This window comes from Giraffa tippelskirchi, chromosome 1 (genome assembly GCF_054371585.1).
Source record: "Giraffa tippelskirchi isolate mGirTip1 chromosome 1, T2T-mGirTip1v1.2.pri, whole genome shotgun sequence".
Taxonomy (NCBI): Eukaryota; Metazoa; Chordata; class Mammalia; order Artiodactyla; family Giraffidae; genus Giraffa; species Giraffa tippelskirchi.
In genome coordinates, this window is record NC_137275.1 from 165,912,916 (window position 1) to 165,934,690 (window position 21,775).

General features: G+C 41.4%; 1 protein-coding gene and 1 long non-coding RNA gene across 7 annotated transcripts in view; one reads left to right on the top strand and one right to left on the bottom strand.

Moving 5' to 3' along the window:
• The window catches only part of TRPM3 (transient receptor potential cation channel subfamily M member 3), an 885,588-nt gene that overhangs the window by 624,985 nt on the left and 238,828 nt on the right, over positions 1-21,775 (bottom strand). For 2 of the 6 annotated variants that reach the window (XR_014057945.1, XM_081505094.1), the window contains exon 1: positions 8,968-9,467. The exons of the other annotated variants lie outside the window; for them this stretch is intronic. The gene's annotated coding sequence lies outside the window, so the exon portion shown is untranslated. Of the gene's footprint in view, positions 1-8,967; positions 9,468-21,775 lie in introns of those variants that run through there. 6 annotated transcript variants of the gene reach the window in all.
• Positions 1,293-9,516, top strand: LOC145511600 (uncharacterized). Its single transcript, XR_014057987.1, has 2 exons — positions 1,293-1,837; positions 4,967-9,516. It is a non-coding gene; the product is annotated as an uncharacterized LOC145511600 (long non-coding RNA).

Sequence of the window (21,775 nt, forward strand, 5' to 3'; positions counted from 1 at the left end):
TTTTAATCGACCTTTTTAAAGCAAATTGAACTTCTTGCACTCTTAAAGATTTAAATGAGAAGAACTGATTGTGATTCAGCTGCAATCCATATAATCCCATATGATTATATTATTAAATGCTTTTCAAGTCATGAGAAAGACAAAAATGTACTTATATTTCTAGATTACTCATCATTGTACTTAAGAAGACTTGCTATAAGCATTCTTCAGGATTCTTAAGAGACTTGTAGACTTATTTTTCATGTAGGATCAGAAAAATGTTACCCTCTTGAAAATTTGCAAACCCTTATGAAAGAATGCTAGGTATCACTTGTATATGCATTCCAAATTGCTTTGGAAAGAAAAATGATCACAGCTTGATGTCATAATAGGCATCTTCATGACAATTACTGTCTAAGATGAAATCACTTGAAAGTGCTCTTGTCATAACCCTTGTTACAAAGGGGCTTCCATGACAATTGTGTCTAAGAATGTCAAAGTCCACTATAATTTCCATAAAGCATACTTGATTAAATATTTAATGCCTTTTAATATGTAATAAAAATATTACATGTCTGCCTGCTTCCCACACACAAAGATTAGTAAGGGCTTCCTTGACTGCAATAATCCACACTGGATAAACACTGACTTTCTTAGACTTCAGGTTTATTTTCCAAATATCAATAGAAGATTTAAAACCAGTAAATTATCAACAAAAAGCGTAACACCTACCCAATGCTGAGGGAACATTTTGGTTTTCTGAGCTACCAAATGTTACAGTTCTGATGGCAAAGAATATTTTGTTAAACAAAATAGCAAAGTATCACAACTTTAAAAAAATCAGAAGCATGTTACCAAAAATGTGTCTACAGTGTTATCTAAACATCTTTAAAAGTATTACTGTCCATTTCAAAAAGTTTTAAAGGCTATAGCTCTCAATTTTAAAAGATGTTACTTTCTACTATTTTCTATCCTATAGTCACTTGAACATATAGATAGTATCATTTGCCCAACTCTTGCCTCTTTCATCGTTAGAGCAAGATAAAATTAAAACAAGGGCATCCTCTAAGGAATCTTATTACACTACAAAAAGAATATCAGTTAAAATCTGTAAGTCAAAGAAAAGTCATTCTGATTTTCCATTAATACATATTTTTTCCAGAAACTTAAAACTCTGATCAAAGTTCAGTAATTAGCCAAGCTATTAGCCTACAAATGTTTTGCTACATCATTATTGTTTTTAAATATGCCAGGAAATAAGAACTATATATCTGTGATGGCCTACTGCTTAAGTACATTATTTGAGGGTGGATAGTAAGTAATGAAGGAATTGGGTTAGAGATATGCTATTTTTAGTTATTCTTTCATGAATAGGAGGAATCAAGTTGTTTAGTAAGTGAATATCCAAGCTGAAGAGCACACAGATTGTTGAAACTGAAATAATTAAATCATGCAAAAACTGAGGACAGATTGTCAAAAATTTTTGCACTTGGTACTGTTAGGTAGTTAGAATAGAAAAAAGGAGTCCAAAACGGTGGTGGCTAAAAGACAAAGAAGGGAAAAGCCCATGAAAATAGAACAAAGGAAGGTCCGAGGACTGGAGTGAGAACCTCTGGTAAAACAAACAGCCCTCTTGGCTAGACCAATTTATATAGAGCAGGCTCAGAGGGAGGAGAAAAAACATATAAAAAGAGGAGCCAAAATTGAGCTGAGGGTTTCTCCTCTCTTCACATCTTTTGGGTCGACCTGCCCTCATGCTGCTGCTGCTGCTAAGTCGCTTCAGTCGTGTCCAACTCTGTGTGACCCCATGGACTGCAGCCTACCAGGCTCCTCCATCCATGCGATTTTCCAGGCAAGAGTACTGGAGTGGGTTGCCATTGCCTTCTCCATGCCCTCATGCCTCGAGGATGTATTTTCCTTCGCTTTCTAAATAAAACTGAGCTGTATCACAGAACTGTAACACTGGTCCATTCGTTGCTTCAAATTTTTGCTGTGGCAAGACAGAACTGAGGAAATTACACACTCCCCCAACATCTACGGTGCTGTTTCTTGGATTTAACCTGGCTGAAACAACCTTAGCTTGGCCCCCTTGAGGCGGAGACCAAGCACAGCAGAAGCCCAACTCGGCGAAAGCTCCCGCGGTGGAAGCTGGACGCAAAGAAAACCCATCTTAGGGGAAGTGACAAGAAGCCCAGTATGCTGGTATGCGGGACAGCAAAAAAAAACTTGGCAGAAAGCTCACGCGGCTCAGTCTCAGGTTCCAAAACAACTCTGGTTGGGGTAGGAAGTCTTTGCTCCTATGGCTAGAAAGACATATGGCTAACAAAACCTTAATTCCTTTACAATCTCTTGTTTCTTGCTTCCTCAAATCCCCTGTGAACAGGCGAGTGGCAGTGGCTGCCCCAGGGTGTCCCGAAGGCTCTACTGTGCCTTAGTAGCTGTTGCCCAAGCGGGTGGGGGGTTCTTCTGTCCTTAATCTTCTTTGTGCCAAGGATCAGGCCAATGAAAACTGTGAGCGCAGGTCAGGTATTTAGCAGATTTTCCTGCAGGTTTTGAAGGGGATTCCTTGGCACGTTTTCCTCACTGCTTTTTCCTCCCATCCTTCAGCTCCTCTCTCCCAGGACTTGAGCCTGGCCAAAACCCATGGTGCCTGGCTTCAGGACCTAATGAAGCTTAGGTGCTGATGTCTCATTGCAAAAATTCAGTGAGAGACACAGCAATAGGTAAGAGGTGGATTTGTTTGGATTCAGAGAGAAGTACACTCACAGGGTGTGGGCCATCACAGAGGAGAGTGCAGTGGCCATGGAATGTGGTGTGGTTAGTTTTTGGGTGATTTGAGCTGGGAGTGGGAGGATCATCCCAACAATTAGGGAATCACTCACTCCTCGGATCTTTTGATAGTGCCTTGGAACTGTCCTTGCACATCTGGGTGTGTCATTTAGCTTGCAGATTGAGGATCAAGGTTTAGTTGAATTTGACTTGTCATCTTGGACCCATTTGATTTTGATCAGTTATGTTATTCCCTTGGACCATGTCATTCTTTCAAAAGTTGTGCCCCACTCCCTTCCCTCCTATAGCTGGCCCATGGGAGGGAAATACTATGTAATATCCAATCTCTCTAGATATTCGGGCCTTTATCTTCTGTGTTTCCTACAACATGTGTAACAACAGCATCTCTCAGTGAACCCACTAGGGCAGGTGACAGGCACACAATGCCTGCTAAAAGTCCATCTGTTGGTGGGATCCCTTCAAGGGCAATTGGGCTTCCAAGGATAATGTTTGCTACTTTGAGAGTTAGCCCTGCAGGCCATTTGGGCCCAAACCCTTGCCACCTATCTCCTAAAGTTACAAACATACCCCCAGATCAAATCTCCACTCCACTTTTATGGAATATCTGGTCTATTGCCTCTTATCAATTTGTTAAGCCACTTACTAACGCCTACAACCAGGACCCTGACCTTTTGTAGGCAACATTGCTCCACCCCCCCATTATTAAAATACTCTTAATACCCCTAACAGGACAAGATAACCTACTCCTTTGTCATTACTTCTATTATTACCTGAGTGGGTCTGTGACAATGAAATGTTTACCACTGGAAACACCCTAAGCTGCTCTTATGAAGACTAGGGGGAGGAAATCAGTGACTTAATTCCCTCAGAGCAATAAGAGGATAAGGCTTATGGCTATTTCACCAGGTTCCCAGTCTCAGGGCACAGACTTGAATTGCTTTACATCACGGTATCTATTCCCATCAGCAGTGAACAAACCAGCAATAAGTTATAACCCCTTAAACCTACCCAGCACTAGTCATGCTGGAGACCTTGGGGATACCCAGCTCCAGCCTGGGGGCCCCAGGAGGCCGACCTGCCTAGGGATCTGGTCTTCGGAAGGTTGTCACACCTCAACCTGCTCAGGGATCTACCAGTCCAGGGGTCCCAGGAGGTCAACATGCCTCAACCGGCCCAGGGACCCAATTCTCAGGAGGCCGACATGCCTCGACATGCCCAGGGATTCGATCTCCAGGAGGCTGTCATGCCTCAGCCTGCCTGGGGATCTGCACCCTGACCCAGGGACTCCTGGCTCTCAGGTTGCAACAGTACGGGGTAGGATAAGCTTCAGAAAGACTCACCCCTAAGGAAGTTCACCCATGAAAATAGAAGGAAGGCTATTACTTGTGGGACTGTGCTGGGTCTCAGCAATAACTCAGGAGCCCAGTGAAAACCCCACTGCCTTTCTGTAAAGGCTATAAGAGGCCCTCCCAAAGTTTACCAATCTGGACTTAGACTCTTATGAGGGACAAGTGATTTTAAAGGATAAATTCCTGTCCCAATGTGCATCAGACATCAGGATAAAGTTACAACAGCTACAGTAGCAGGACCCTGCTGCCTGTTTAGATGAGATGGTCTAGACAGCCATCAATACCTTTTATAACAGAGAACAGGAGAGGGAGGCCAAGGCCCAGAAAAGGAAGAAAAGGAAAGAGATAAGCATGCCCAGATGCTGGCCACTCTCCAAGGAAGCCCTATGGCAAACCCTGAGTCCTTGAAAGACAAGGCAGGAGGCAAATGCCTAATCTGTAGACAGGCAGGACTGGGCTAACTTAGTGACAATGGTAACCCACTCCAGTACTCTTGCCTGGAAAATCCCATGGATGGAGGAGCCTGGTAGGCTGCAGTCCATGGGGTCGCAAAGAGTTGGACACGACTGAGTGACTTCACTTTCCCTTTTCACTTTCATGCATTGGAGAAGGAAATGGCAACCCACTCCAGTATTCTTGCCTGGAGAATCCCAGGGACGGTGGAGCCTGGCGGGCTGCCGTCTATGGGGTCGCACAGAGTCGAACACAACTGAAGTGACTTAGCAGCAGTAGCAGTGACAAGTCTCCTAAAATGGCTTGCTACAAATGCTATCAATTGGGACACTGGGTGGCACTCTGCCCTCAAGTGCCAGTCAAGTGCCAAGCCTTCCCTCACGATGATTCAACAGGACTGAAGTGGCCCACTCCAGCAAGCCCACCTGTCACAGATAACCATCACAGGGTTAGAGCCAAGGGTGCAACTGGATGTGGCAAGTAGTTCTGAGAATTTCTTGGTTGACACAGGGGCTACCTACTCTGTCCTGACCTCCTGCTCCAAACCTGTACCATTTGGGGAGCTACAGGAAAAACAATTACAAAAAGATTTACCCAAGTACTTCTTTGTCGCTGGGATAGACAAATATTTTTCCAACAGTTTCTGGTGGTCCCTGAGTGTCCTACTCCCTTACCGGGAAGAGATCTCTCCCTGCCTTCAAAATCTTGCAACTATTGCTGTACTGATAGAAGAAGCTTTAAAAATCTCTCTTGGGGGCAAATTAACTATTTTTACTAGCCACCAAGTGAAACAACTTCTGGATGGGAGAGGCCATTTATGGATGTATGATCAAAGAATCCTCAGATATTAAGTAGTGCTGATGGAAAATCCAGGCCTGACTATATCCCCTTTCGAGGTTCTTAACCCTGCCACCCTCCTTCCTACCCACGAGGGCTCTCTCCCCTTTCACTCTTGCCTAGAAACTTTGGACCATTGGACAAAATACCAGGAGGGATTGTCAGAAGATTCTCTGACCAATACTGAGGAAATCTGGTACACTGATGGAAGCAGCTTTGTCTTGGATGGAAAAAGAAGAGCTGGATATGCAGGAGTCTACAATTTTGAGACCATAGAGGCTAACCCTTTGCCACCAGGTACTTCAGCCCAATAAGCTGAGCTCATAGCCCTGACTCGAGCTTTAGAGCTGTGAAAAGGAAAAAGAGTAGCCGTTTATACTGACTCTAAGTATGCCTTTCTGGTGCTACATGCACATGCTGCTGTTTGGAAAGAAAGAGGCCACTTGACTACCTGAGGGTCCCCAATCAAATACGGTGATCAAATCCTAATACTCTTGGAGGCAGTCCATCTGCCCACTGAGGTTTCAGTCTCCCATTGTAAAGGACACCAAAAAGGGAGCATGGAAGTGGCACAAGGGAACCAAGCAGCCGATCAGGCAGCTAAGAGAGCAACATTACAGAACAATGACCTAATAGGGGTTGCCACCTTAGTTCCACAGACTAATTTGCCAGAAACTCCTTCATATACTGAAGGTGAGACTCTTAAAGCTAAGAGTGAGGGCTTTCAAGAAGATCACATGGGGTGGCTCAAGGAGGGACTCCTTTTTCTGCCTGGGAACCTCCAATGGAAGTTGGTTAACTCCTTACATGTCACCACTCATTTAGGGGAAAAGACCCTCCAAAGATTACTAGAAAGGTCCTTCAGAGGAACGGGCCTCCAAACAACTATAAGGCAAGTGGTCTCTTGTCCCATTTGCCAGTTAAACAGGTCCCAAGGAGCTTGAAGATCCCAGCTGGCCCAGGGACCTACCCAGAAGAGGACTGGAAGATGGACTTCACCCAGATATCACTTTCTTAAGGGTATAAATACCTATTAGTCACAATAGATATATTCATAGGATGGATTGAAGGCTTTCCCACCTGGACTGAGAAGGCTGAGGAGGTGATAAAAAACTGCTTCATGAAATTATTCTGAGATTTGGTCTGTCCAGGTCATTACAAAGTGACAATGGGAATTACTTATTATCTCCATTGTGCCTGGAGGCCTCAGTCTTCAGGAAAAGTAGAAAGACCCAACCAATTCTTAAAATCAGCGATAAAAAAGATAACCCAGGAGACCTTCCTGGGATGGAAGGAGGCTTTACCAATAGCTCTCCTCTGCACCCTTATTGCCCCTAAGGAACAGGTTGGTCTTAGTCCTTATGAAATTCTATATGGGAGACCTTTTGTTTCTGTCAATGACCTCTTCCTAGATCCAGAGGCTCAGACCCTCTGGTCTTATACCATGGCCATTGGGCAATTCCAACAAGATATACCCTTGTAGAGTGTCAACCAGGACCCAAAAGATCCTAAAGAGTCACTGCTATATGCTCCAGGGATTCAAGTCTTAGTTAAAGTCCAGAAAGATGGGTCCCCAAACATTCAACTCCAGCCCACATGGAAGGGCTCTTACCCTGTAATACTTTCTACCCCCACAGCAGTCAAGGTACTAGGACACGACTCCTGGATTCACTACTCACAAGTCAAGCCGTGGAAGAAAACAGAAGAGGACACTCAATACACCTGTGAGCCCCTGGGAAATCTCAGATACCTATTCAGAACTATAAATGAGTGCCATTCTAATGAATGCCCCCAAAATTAAGTTTCTGGGGATAAGACTTCTCAGGACAGCACTAAAGAGCCAACATAGCTTGGCAGGGGTTGTAATCCAAAATAGACAGGGGATGGATCTCCTGACACCTGAACAAGGAGGGACTTGAGCCATCTTGAATGAGACTTGTTGTTTCTGGGTAAATACCTCCAACTAAGTTAAAGAAAGTCTCTCAGTCCTCAAGAAAAAGATTCAGAGCCTACAGGATCTCAAAGAACGAGCTAGAGAGTTCTTGGCGTGGCTACAATCTCCCTTTGGGGGATCCTCCTGGCAATGGGAAATTTGGAGTTGGCTAATGCCCCTACTAATCCTTGGTATCACCATATTGATGCTGCTTATGATTGCTCCATGTATTATCAATTGTCTAACCCATTTTGTCTCTGCACAGGTCAACAGGCTACAACATGCAATGCCAGTTTAACAAGGATATATAAAACTATAGTTGACCATGGAAACTATTACTCACCCTTAGATAGACACTGCTGTAAGGGCTCTGAGGCTTGAGACAAGCAAGAGGCGGAAGCCCAATGCCCCTTGCCATCCCAGTTCAGCAGGAAGTAGCCAAAGAGACCTCAACACCCCTATTCCCAAAGAATTGGGCCTCCCATCTCTTGAGGGGGGAATGTTAGGTAGATAGGATAGAAAAAAGGGAGTCCAAAATGGCGGTGGCTAAAAGACAAAGAAGGAAAAAGCCTGCAAAAATAGAACAAAGGAAGGTCCGAGGACCAGAGTGAGAACCTCAGGTAAAATAAACAGTCCTCCTGGCTAGACCAGTTTACATAGGGCAGGCTCAGAAGGAGGAGAAAGAACATATAAAAAGAGGAGCCAAAAATTGAGCTGGGGGCTTCTGTTTTCTTCACATCTAGGAAGCTATATTACATGCAATCCTTAAGTTGTGACATAGCTTAATATCATGGACTATTAATCCATGATATAAAAATATGCTTTGCAAACCAGACAAAGAAAAGGTCTTACTGTCTTTAATTAGCAAAAATGGAAAGCCTTACTTGTCAAAAATATGCCCTTATTCAATTGTGCCAACAACTCTACAAGGTAGGTATGATTATTTCCACTTTTTAGGTCAGGAAATGAAAGCTCAAAACTGTACAATAACTTGACTGAAGTCATACCATTCATAAGGGGGAAGCTAGCATTTGAATCCAGGACTTTTAAATGCCCACCTAAATTGATCTTAGAATACAATATCAGGCAAAGATGAACACCCAGTAGCCATTAACCAATTAACAGTTTATTCCTTCTACTGGACTCTAGTTACATATGATTCGAAGGGAGTTAAAAGAAAATGACAATTCAATCATGTAGAAATTACAAAAGATTTGAGATCAGAGCAATATGAAATAGTTTTTCAGTATTTCACCACCACAGCAAATAAACTGTGTATCTTGGGGCAAAATTACTTTACCTCTGTAAACTTCAGGTAACTCTGTTGAAAATTTGAATAAAAATCTCTCTCTGATAGGGTCATTGTAAGCATAAGAAAAAAGTATAGTGCAAGCAGTAGTGAAGAAAATGGCCCTAGAGGGCCATTAACACAATAAAGCTTGGCTACATCATCTATGTTAAAGAGAAAACTCAAATGTCAATATGTTAAATAAAATATATTAAGCATGCATACTTCAATGTTTGACCAAATGAACTACACACGTTTAAAAAACCCCTAATGAAACTAAAACCCGCAAACATATTTCCTCTCTCTTTCATTTCTCAGAAACTTACTACATAACTTACCTTCTTTCTAAAAAATTTTCTTTGACTATTCTTGAAGTCAAAATCTTTCCAGTGAAAAATAACTCATACCTATTATGTCCACAGCAACGTGGGGGGAGTGTCAGAGTCCACTGTTTTCCAGAAGCATTTTGCCGCAAAACTAATTTGCCTTAAAAAAATTTTGCCGTGAAAAATACAACTGGTTGATAGTTTTTGGTTCAAAAATTTTGCCGTGAAAAATACAACTGGTTGACAGTTTTCGGTTCAACAGTTTGATTTCAACTGGTTGAAATACTCTAGTGTATCTTCCAGTTACTGACAAGCTGACAGATGAGGATGACTTGCCTCAAAAGTTGGTGTCATATTTTGAAACACTACATCAGAGGAGAAAGAGGCCAGCGCTCCTAGGTGCAGAGATAATGCACATTCCCATAGTCGAAAAGAGCAGGGCACTGTGCAGCCCTCAGAAGGCGGCTATTGCGGCCATTACCTCCCAACCCATTACCAGTCAACGGTTCTGTGAGACCGCTAAAGGCGCAGAACGGTTAGAGCGACCGTTGAGTGAGTCTCTCAGCCGCTAGTCTGCGTGCTACAGGGGCCCCTCCCACAAGTGACCAACTGCCAATGAGCCGCCCTTAACTGGCCTGCTCAGCCATTGGTTGGTGCGGCAGAGGGCCCCTCCCCCAAGCAAGCAGCTGTCGTTTAGCTACCATTTGTGGGCACATTCTGGCGTCCCAGGGGGCGCAGTAATAAATAAAGAACACACCTGCCAATGTAGGAGAGGCAAGAGACGTGGATTTGATCCCTGGGTCAGGAAGATCCTCTGGAGAAGGAAATGGCAACCCACTCCAGTATTCTTGCCTGAGAAATGCCATAGACAGAGGAGCCTGGCAGGCTACAGTCCAGCGGGTACTGACTGACTGACTAAACACAGCACAGTGGGCCCATTCAGCTAACAGCTGGTGGAGTGGTGGTCTTCAGGCAGAGAGTGAGCCAAGAGACAGATTTTGGCCTTTTTCTTGAGGCCCCCCAATTCACTTGGCCTCGGGCCCGTGAGTGAGCTAGGTGGCCCAGGGAACAGGCTGGGGGCTGTGTCCTGAAGGGTTCCAGAGCCCTCACCAAGGCCATCCACTAGGCTGGGCCCAGGCCTTGAGGTGGTGGTGAACCTCTCTCGCATTCCCACCTCTGCAACCTAATGGCAGTGACAGTCGGCATGGGTCACAGTCTGGGGGACCTGGTTCCTGCCAGGTGGGTGGCCTGAGGAGTCTGAGGGCCAGTTGGGTCTTGGGCGCCTTGCTCCCTCAGTGATGACAGCTGGGTAGGGTCTGAGGACCTGGGCCTGGGGGAGCCGCCCACTGAGATCTACGTCCTCTTAGCCAGGATCTGGATATCAAAGGGGGTGAAAGTTGTGCCTTGGGACCCTGTCCTTTCTTGTCAGAACAGAGAAAAACATTTGTTTGGCAGAGATTGACAGGAACATCGTTTCCTGACCATGACCTGACCTCAAGAACAGAGGATCTGACCAAGAAGTCTGCAACAACTAACCATATCCCTCCCTCCTCTTTCCTATAAAAGGGCTTTGCTGAAAACTTTATGGGAATTTAGGGTTTTTAAAAGCATGAGCCACTCATCTCCTTGCATGGCCCAATAATAAGGCATTCTCTGTTCCAAACGCCCATGTTCTGGTATTGTTTGGGCTCACTATGTGTCAGGTACACAGCCTTGCATTTCAGTAACAACAGGATTTTGGAATGTCAGTTGACAGAATACAGGACAATATGCCAAGAACAAGCAATGGTGTAGAAGGCTTTCATAAGGCAATACAAAGCTCAGGTATAAATACATATCCTAGTATTTGGAAATACCTCTTTTAATGAAAGAAAGAATTTTAGCAAAAAAAGAAAAAAGGTGATGCTAAACAAGAACACAAATAACCAAGCCAAAAAAAAAAAAAAGGCATAAAATACTATGAGCAAAATACTTGGAAGACAAGTGCTTAGGTACGTACACCCCATGAAATCGGTTACTTATGCAGTATTGCCATGAATCAACACACATCTTAGCTGTTTGTTATTAGCAGAGTGAGAGATACATATCAGAAAGCAAAATAAATAAATAAATGTTAGAGAGCTAAGCAGAGGCTAGGTTACAAGGTTTCATGTTACATGTTACCAGGTTACATGTTCATGCTAATGAGATAACTCTGTTCTAAAGGGAATGGGCATCTAATGACAGTGATTACCCAGAGAAGTGATATGATCAGAATAGCACCTTGGAAGCTCCCTCTTAAGGCCACAGTATAAAGGATAGATTGGCTTCCCTGGTGGCTCAGATGGTAAAGCGTCTGCCTGCTATGTGGGAGACCTGGGTTCGATCCCTGGGTTGGGAAGATCCTCTGGAGAAGGAAATGGCAACCCACTCCAGTACCCTTGCCTGGAAAATCCCATGGACAGAGCAGCCTGGTATGCTACAGTCCATGGGGTCACAAAAAGTCGGACACGACTGAGAGACTTCACTTTGAATCACTTTGAATTTTTGGAGGGAGATAATATTAGAAAGAAAATAATTTATTCAGAAATAGCTGTGTTGATTTGGGAGAAAAAAATATGCAGATCTGCTCTAAGGCAAGAGCAATGGTGATAAAAAAGAAAGAGGGGGAAAAGAAGGAGCGGAAGAGAGTGGTTGATGTTAATTTAGAAAGTGGAAACATTAAGATCTGGTGACTGAATGGGATGACAGAGAAGGCTGGATGAAGTAGGTAAACAGTGGTTCCACTTACCAGATTAGCAATATCAGAGAGGAAAATTTGGAGAAGGATGATGAGGAATTTGAAGTGCTTGTGAAATAACCAAACTGAGACAAGTAAATGATTGCTATGTGTCTAACGACCAGTAGAGAGGACAAAACAAGAGATAGAAATTTGGGAATTTTAAGTACAGATGCATCAGTTGAAGTCATGGCATGGATAAGCATGTTTAAGAACATAAAGTAGGATAACTAGAGGGTCAAAGACTGAGTACTGAAGAAACACATTATTAAAGGGAGTGGGTGGCTAAAGATGGATTTGTAAAGATAACAGAAATAAGAGTTTATTAAAAATAAAGGTTTATTTATTAATAAAAGAGAAACCATAAATCCTGAAAAGAGTGATTCTGGAAAACAAAGAAGAAGATTTTAAGTAGCAGAGAATGTTCAACATAGCACAAGTCAATGGGATTATCAGGAAATATAGACAGAATTGTAGCTACTAAGTTTGGCCATATGGAAGTCAAAGGTCTCTGTAGCTAGAGAAACCTCACTGGAGAATTCAAAATCCAGCACTAAGCTGGAGACAGAGGAGGAGAAGAAAAGGGAGATGAGAGATACGGTATGAAAGGTATCTGTTTAAACCTGGGAGGCGATCAAGGCAACAAAAATGAACTTTACCATATGAACTCTGATTTTTATTTTCTTATCAACAAAGCGATAAGATAGTATCTGAGACTAGACAAACAATTTGTTTTGAACTTTTACAAATTACCTTTGTAAACACATTTAACATATACAATGACAGTGAGTCATTAACTGTTTTGACTCATCCTTAGAAGGGATTGCTTTAATGTTCTCCATTCTTTCATGACTAAACTTTTTGCTTATATTTAATCCATAGAGCTTCATATTTACTGAGATCAACAATAATTTATGAACTTGTATGCATAAATAATAATAATCGGATTATTTTTCTCTTAAGTAAAATAATTAATTAAATTAAAATTTAATATGTTCCTTAACATACTAAATCAAACTGAGAAAATTATTCTGGTGTCTAATTAACTTTACCAACAATACCTGTTTACACTGATGCCATATGCTTGTGACAAAGACAATCAGTATAGATGAGCATCAGAGTCAGGCTGCCTGGGTTCCAATCTCAGCTTCACTGCTTATCAGCTGTATGACTTTAGGCAAGTTACTTAACTACTCTATAATCCATTTTCACAAACCAAATAGCAGCAATAATGATACCAATCTCATAGAGTTTGTGAGGCTTCAGTTCAGTTCAGTCACTCAGTTGTGTCCGACTCTTAGCGACCCCATGAACCACAGCACGCCAGGCCTCCCTGTCCATCACCAACTCCCGGAGTTTACCCAAACTCATGTCCATTGAGTCGGTGATGCCATCCAGCCATCTCATCCTCTGTTGTCTCCTTCTCCTCCTGCCCCCAATCCTTCCCAGTGTCAGGGTCTTTTCAAATGAGTCAGCTCTTCACATCAGGTGGCCAAAGTATTGGAGTTTCAGCTTCAACATCAGTCCTTCCAATGAACACCCAGGACTGATCTCCTTTAGGATGGACTGGTTGGATCTCCTTGCAGTCCAAGGGACTCTCAAGAGTCTTCTCCAACACCACAGTTCAAAAGCATCAATTCTTCGGTGCTCAGGTTTCTTCACAGTCCAACTCTCACATCCATACATGACCACTGGAAAAACCATAGCCTTGACTAGACAGACCATTGTTGGCAAAGTAATGTCTCTGCTTTTTAATATGTTGTCTAGGTTAGTCATAACTTTCCTTCCAAGGAGTAAGCATCTTAATTTTATGGCTGCAATCATCATCTGCAGTGATTTTGGAGCCCAAAAAAATAAAGTCAGCCACTGTTTCCACTGTTTCCCCATCTATTTGCCATGAAGTGATGGGACCAGATGCCATGATCTTAGTTTTCTGAATGTTGAGCTTTAAGCCAACTTTTTCACTCTCCTCTTTCACTTTCATCAAGAGGCTTTTTAGTTCCTCTTCACTTTCTGCCATAAGGGTGGTGTCATCTACATATCTGAGGTTATTGATATTTCTCCCAGCAATCTTGATTCCAGCTTGTGCTTCTTCCAGCCCAGTGTTTCTCATGATGTACTCTGCATATAAGTTAAATAAGCAGGGTGACAATATACAGCCTTGACGGACTCCTTTTCCTATTTGGAACTAGTCTGTTGTTCCATGTCCAGTTCTAACTGGTGCTTCCTGACCTGCATACAGGTTTCTCAAGAGGCAGGTCAAGTGGCCTGGTATTCCCATCTCTTTCAGAATTTTCCACAGTTGATTGTGATCCACACAGTCAAAGGCTTTGGCATAGTCAATAAAGCAGAAACAGATGTTTTTATGGAACTCTCTTGCTTTTTTGATGATCCAGCCGATGTTGGCAATTTGATCTCTGGTTCCTCTGCCTTTTCTAAAACCAGCTTGAACATCTGGAAGTTCACAGTTCACGTATTGCTGAAGCCTGGCTTGGAGAATTTTGAGCAATACTTTACTAGCGTGTGGGATGAGTGCAATTGTGTGGTAGTTTGAGCATTCTTTGGCATTGCTTTTCTTTGGGATTGGAATGAAAACTGACTTTTTCCAGTCCTGTGGCCACTGCTGAGTTTTCCAAATTTGCTGGCATATTGAATGCAGCACTTTCACAGCATCATCTTTGAGGATTTGAAATAGCTCAACTGGAATTCCATCATCTCCACTAGCTTTGTTCATAGTGATGTTTTCTAAGGCCCACTTGACTTCACATTCCAGGATGTCTGGCTCTAGGTGAGTGATCACACCATTGTGAGGCTTAAATGCATAAATATATATATAAGTTTTTTAGAACAATGTCTGACCTAAAAAGTAAGCATCATTTAACTCTATGCCACTATTATTATTGTTTTGATATCAATTTTATTGTTATGATTGTTAGTTTGGATGAAAAAAGCTGCAATATATGTTTTCTGCCTCAAAGTAGCTTAATTCCATGGAGGAGAGACTATCACACATGTACACACACACAAACACACCCTAACAAAATGTTGAGAGAGACCTTGTATATTGCAGGGAGGGTCCAAATTTGTACTAACAACAAGCCTCCCAGTTGTAGTCTTCTCAAAGTGGCAGAATCAGCTACCAGTGCCCCCATTCACTAACTTTCTCCCTGTCCTCTATTCCCTCAATGCATGGACAAAAGAACCTGAAGGACAGCCTTGGACTTCATGACTATGCACCCTTTGTGGTAAGAGATTACTCATCCCTGTCCCCATCACACGAGAAAGACAAGAAGATTTTGTTGCTTTAAAGCCAAGCATTTCCAGGGAGGAGTAGACTCATTTACAGTAGTTGGTGAGGAAACCAGGCTGGTTGATTCCTGAGCTGGAGTTGAGAACAGTGAGAAAGTTTTAAAGCAAGGTTAACATCCACTCCCTGAAATGTAGGATAAACATAAACATAGAACCTGGTGCCCATTTCTGGGCTAGAGTTGTCTGAAAGCAGAAAGGTCTTCAGAGTAGTCTATTAGTCAGCAAGTCTCAAAAGGACTAACACTGATACTTGTGAAGAAAAATTGTGGAGCAGCCTCTTACAAGTTCCCAGAGGCAATCAGAGGGCACAGAAGACTCCTATGACTCCTGTGGCCCCATATGAAGATGCAAGGAGGGCAGTGGAAGGGCAGAGACAGATGAGGAAGAACCAGAAAGAAATGGGATCCCTGCCTTCTGGAAGGACTCAAGGGAAGCTAGCTGTCCTTCTCTGCAAGAGTTGTCAGCAGTAGAGGTCACCATAAGAGGCTGAACAAAGTCCTGGCTCTTCCACCCCCACATAAAATCTAAACTGAATCCATTCTCTGAGTAGATCACAGATGGAACCAGCGCAGCCTAGTTACAAGCTCTGCTTCCACTATTCTTCTATTTCCCTACTTCAAGAGACTGGACTTTGAAAAGGAAGAGGGAATGAAAATCTAAAAGGCAGACTCTGCTATTCTCCAAAGTCCAAACAGCCAAGTTCACAGTTTACAACTAGGGAAAGGGAAGAAAACATTGAAATCAGATATGACATTGGAATTTAAAAAGGACTAGAATAATTACAATAATCCAAAGTGACCAGAAAGTTATGATAGCTGGCCAAAATGGACTGAATGAAATAGGAAATTCAACACAATAGGTTGAAAACTGTACTAAAGAAATTAAAATATAATGTTCCCATGTTAGTATATTCTTCACAATCATGTTTTGAAGAATTAAAAGGACTAATGGCCCAGCATAAAAAAGTAAATTTAGCCATACCATTAAGCATAAAATGTTTGGAAATTGACTATTAAAAAAAAGCAATAATGTAAAATAATGTATTGCACACATTGAAAATTCATATAAATGACCTGGAATCACATACTGATTAAATCAAATTGCTTAAAGGCATTACAGCAAATAACAGGGAAATATCCCAGGTGCTTCTTATCATTTTATTTGAGAAAAATGAGATATATAGCAGAAGGTTCTAAAGAACTCTGTTGGGCACTTCAATATCATATCAAGTAAATATCAATGGAGTTGGTCTCTGGAATACAGTTGATCCACAGATAAAAGAAAATGAGTTATAAAAAAAAGGAAAAAACAAATTTATTTATTACAGCCATTATTTCAAAATTTGACTCAAATGAAAAACATTATGTGGGGAGTCAGTTGTTTTAAGGCCGATGTCAGCATCCAAATAATTCTGGAAAAGATGTATTTATTCATTTCAATCTGACCTACCCACACAGATGATTTCCTCATTTATTTATTTTACTTCTCTCAGGAGTTTTTTTCATCAAGACCACTGAGTATGGTATAGATATTGTTATATTGTATTTGAAATTAATTGTTCTTTTCCTCTGGTAGTCCCATATTTTATACGAGAACACTAGTACAAACACTAGAGTTAACTTATCAGAATAATACCTTGTTTGTCCATAAAACCAGTAAAAACAAGAAAATATCTCCCACCACCCTCCATCCCCCTCAAAAAAAACATACACATACTTCTTTTTCCCATGATATTGGCATTTTTGATTCTTTATAGGTATCACATTTCCACATAGTGACAATACATTTCTAAAGTCAACAGCCTTCTACTCTATGCAGAAGTTAATTTTGAACCTAACCAGCAGTTGCCAGAATTCTGAGAACTAAATAGGTGCATGTCTGAGGTTCAATTAAAACTCCCTAGTAACTTCACCCCTTGTACAAGTTGAGCTAGAGTTTTTTGGTTTTGTTTTTACAATGTTCTCCCTGCTGAGCTATGAGAGATTTACCCAACCTTTCTCAATAAACTAATTATGGAGGCAATCATGATGGCATATATTTTTAAAATCTAATGGCATTCTAGTTCATTCTGCAGAAGAAAAAATTGAGAAGTTAGAAGGGGTAAGTGGAGAGAAGGATGTGGGCAAATGGAAAAAATAAAACAATACTTTTTATTAGGTATACAGTTATCTCACCAACAATTGTATAAATACCACGACAGATAGACTGCTATGGAATTATTTTTGGTGAAGCAGAAAATAAGTGCACTATGACATACCTCATTTAGAGAAAGAAATATTGTTGTTATCTTACAGAGAATACAAAAATGGATTGCCAAAAATGTTGCTTTAATGGGCAAAGCAAACCAACATACCAACTACCACCCATCACTCTATCCTATTTATTGGTACTGTTTGTATGGCTTGGAAGCCACCAGACACTTCTCCTTCCAAGTGGCATACAGACTACAATGACTGAATATAAAGTTTATCTTCCATATGGTCTAGCTTTCACTTGTTTGGACTTCTTAGTATCAGAGGGTAAATTACTATAGTTCCTATACTATCTGTCCTCTCCTAATCCAGGCCCCATATTCACCTTGGGTGGAGAGAATAAGACAGCAGTGGGTATTGCAAGGTGACCTAAAGTTACAGGGAGTTTAAGTCAGAGCTTTGCTTCATTATTATTTCCCACTATTATTTTCCATTATTATTTCTCCAACACCTTTCTTTAACCCTGACCTTCTTTCTTCATGGATTGTCCTATGCTACAAGCAATGAGTTAGTTCCTGAAATATTATTATTTTAACAATAACATCATTCTTTTTATTTTTCAAGTTTAGAAACTTAAATGCCTTTAAGAATTAGGAAGCAACTTTAATGAGTGTAGATGCCTCATTAAAGTTCCACAATTTTTTTTTTTTGCATTTGATATATAGGAATATGTGTTACTGACACAAAGAAATAAGCTACTTCCAGTTTTTGCCTAGGAGAAGGCAATGGCAACCCACTCCAGTACTCTTGCCTGGAAAATCCCATGGACGGAGGAGCCTGGTAGGCTGCAGTCCATGGGGTCGCTAAGAGTCGGACACGACTGAGCGACTTCACTTTCACTTTTCACTTTCATGCATTGGAGAAGGAAATGACAACCCACTCCAGTGTTCTTGCCTGGAGAATCCCAGGGACAGGGGAGCCTGGCAGGCTGCCGTCTATGGGGTCGCACAGAGTTGGACACGACTGAAGCGACTTAGCAGCAGCAGTAGCAGTTTTTGCTTAAAAGAAACTTCCCTCTCAAGTCATTTTTCATTTTCCTATAATTGACAAACCAGGGATATGAGGAAATATTTCTTCACAATAAGAGAATACAGAGGAAAAGCAGAGCTGAATGGTAATAAACATTAGACCTCCACATTAGGGAGGTAATAAGGAGTGGTGAGGAAACTGTGGTCTATGAGGGATTGATATTTGTATAAATGAAGTAGCTACTAACCCCCACTGGTATTTACCATGTTGTAAAGTGGATTGTCTGTTGGAATTTATTTTAAAGATAACCTGGAAAATGAATTTTTATATGAAATCTTTCAATTTTCATATGTTAAATAATTTTTCCAAGTTGTGTACTTGCCAAATAAAACACATCTGCAGGTCAAAGCCTGCAGTTGGCAAGGCTTGCTCTTCATGTTCACCAATAGCTAGACACAGGACACCCCAAATCTATTCTATGTAAGAGAAAATTGTAAATGCAGCCTTGAATGGGGAGAGTATGTAGGTGAATACTGTTTATATGCAACAGATAACTGACGTGCAGAATGAGGCCATGCATACAGATTAAGGGTTGATTAGGAAAGTTCACTTGAAAACTATTTCTGGATAGGAGCTAAACAAAAAATTTTAAGCTATTTGGAGGCATCAGACTTGGGGCTTCCCCAGTGGCTCAGATGGTACAGAATCTGCCTGCAATGCAGGAGACCCGGTTCGATCTCTGGGTCAGGAGGATCCCCTGGGAAAGGAAATGGCAACCCACGCCAGTATTCTTGCCTGGAGAATTCCATGGGCAGAGGAGACTGGCAGGATAGAGTCCATGGGGTCACAAAGAGTCAGATGTGATTGAGCGACTAACACTAACACCCTAAAATCAGTTATTTTGTTTCAATTAGACAAATAGATTTGATATCTAATTTGTATTATTAATCCTATGGATTTCCCCCTCTTGGGGAGAAAGGAAAGAAAAATATACAGTAATATAAAAATCTAAATTCAACCTTTACTGATTTTCTAATTTGTGGTGGCAAGTGTGGAGAAAGATGGTATGAGAGATGCATAACAGAAGCTAAATGGGAAAAGCCCTGGAGGAGAAACTGGAGGTACTAGAGTTTTGAAAAGATTTTCTTGTACCGATGCATGAGACAAATGCTCAGGGCTGGGGCAATGGGATGACCCAGAGGGATGGGATGGGGAGGGAGGTGGGAGGGGGGTCCAAAAGGGGGAACGCATGTAAACCCATGGCTGATTCATGTCAATGTATGGCAAAAACTACTACAATATTGTAAAGTAATTAGCCCCCAACTAAAATAAATAAATTTATTAAAAAAAAAAAAAGTTAATGAGCTTGAGGAATAAGGTGAAAATGGCCAGTGAATAAGCAAATAGAGAGAGAGATGGGGAACAGAAGGGATCAGATGGGTACAAGACTCTTAAAAAATGGAAACCCCAGTATTATGGACCAGGAGTCAGAACTGGGGAGAAAGTCTGGACTGCTAAGCCTATGAGTCAGGAAACAGTTGAGTTTCAGCACAGCAACAGTGTGAGTTAAGCCTAGGTCTTTAGAGGCATCATTAAGATAAGAATTTTACAAAGAGGTTCCATTCAGTCTTTTTTTTTTTCCTTTTCATTAAAAAAAAAACCTTTATTTTGTATTTGCTACGGGCCAGGAATTAGGTTACAGTTTCTGTCTCTAAAATATAATGTATTAAAATCATAAATAAATATAACATTCTCAATACTGTAATAGTGAGGCATAGGATGCTATGCGAGAAGCACCCAAGGCTGCTGTGTACTGCTGCTTAGGCTGTGAAATGTGTAAATCCAGGAAGTGCCACTCACATAGACAGGAAGTAAATGAGTCCTCTGGAACTATGTAATGTGGCAACTTCAAACATCTAAATGAGACAAGTTTCACATCATAGAAGGGTTTTTGGAGGCAATGCTTCTGGACTGTCTTAAAAGTAACAGTAGCATTTAGCCACACTTGTTGGGAGTGAGAGGAAAGATGATCAAAGATGATCTCATTCTTGTCAGATGAACATGTTAAAAAAAGTAAAATAGAAATAGACTACAAGTCCTTAATAGCTTCATCACTGTATGAAAGGAAAGTATCTCCTGCCATATTAATAAACAAGAAATGTCACAGCCATCAGTGATTTCTGGCCTCCAGATGTAATGAGGGCTCCCAAAACTGTGATCCAGTGGATGCTGAGACCCTGTCAGGAAGATTGCTGGGGAGCTGGGAGAATGCAAAGCAGCGAAGTGATCAAGGAAACAGAAGTGGCCCCAGATAGCTGAGGTGCATATGAAAGGAATGAATTCTGTGAGTCCAGAGGCTTGCACCTTCCCATACAGAGGATGCTAAATGCCTTAACTTGATACCTGATCTTTGATGTTCAGACTGCCTGCTCTCTTTGTAGCTCTCTTTGTATGTAGCCTGACTTGCCCTCCTGCATCCTTGGAGCAGTTTTCTCAGAGCTACTGAGATGCTGTCTCCCAGGCTCGGAGTCCTAAACATTCCCACCAAATAAAATAACTCTCTGTTTTCAGGTTGTGACTATCTTTTTCAGTCAGCAACTGTTATGCTTAAAGGACATTTGCCACCAAATAACAAGTCATATCTTTAATTGTGAGGACTCAGAGAGGAACAAACCTTTCTCACTGCAGCCCAAAATGTGACATATGTAAAAGAATGCCCCAAACAGAATAGCTACATAGGTTCTTCTCATTGAACTAAAATGGATTGAATCAGAGTGCAGTGTATGAAAGACCAAAATTAAAGATGGTGTGAAGTTTAGCAAGGACATCATACATGGAAAATAGAAGTATCTGAAGTGCCAAGGTAATTACAAAATACAAGACAAAATAGAAAAGTGAAGAACAGCTGGTAGGGCTTTTTTCTGCAAACCATGTCTTCCTCCTCTGAACACCTTTTGACTGAACCACCCACCTGTCAATGATGTCTAATCACCTTTATAATTTTTGTTCTCTCTTCATAACTAGACTCATAAGTGCCTTGTCTCTGCATTTTCCACAGTGTCTTGAGTATCATCCCATGCCACGAATATACACTGATGATGAATATAAATAGAAAACAATGGTATTACTAACTGCTTTATGCCATGTGAGCTGTAACATCACCATGTGCAACTGCCAACATGCAATCTAGGAGTGCCTTCCATGTGTAGGATTCTTTGCCTTTCCAGAAAGAAGTTACTTACAGTGAAAAGGATTAGTGATCAAAGTTGACGTTCCTGAACATGCTATAATATACTTGGAGAAAGGCATTGTGCCTTATTCATAGCACATTTTCTAAATCCCCATTCCACATGTTCCTTTTTCTTCAGTCCCTTCACTCAGCTTTCTACTGGAATTTCCGATACTGGGGGAATATACTAGGGTCATATATTTACCATTCCTGATCTTCCTTCTCTGTCTCTAATACTGCTATCTGTTTCTTATGAATCACAATTTAACTTTGCCCTGGACTCTAAACTTTCATACAAACACA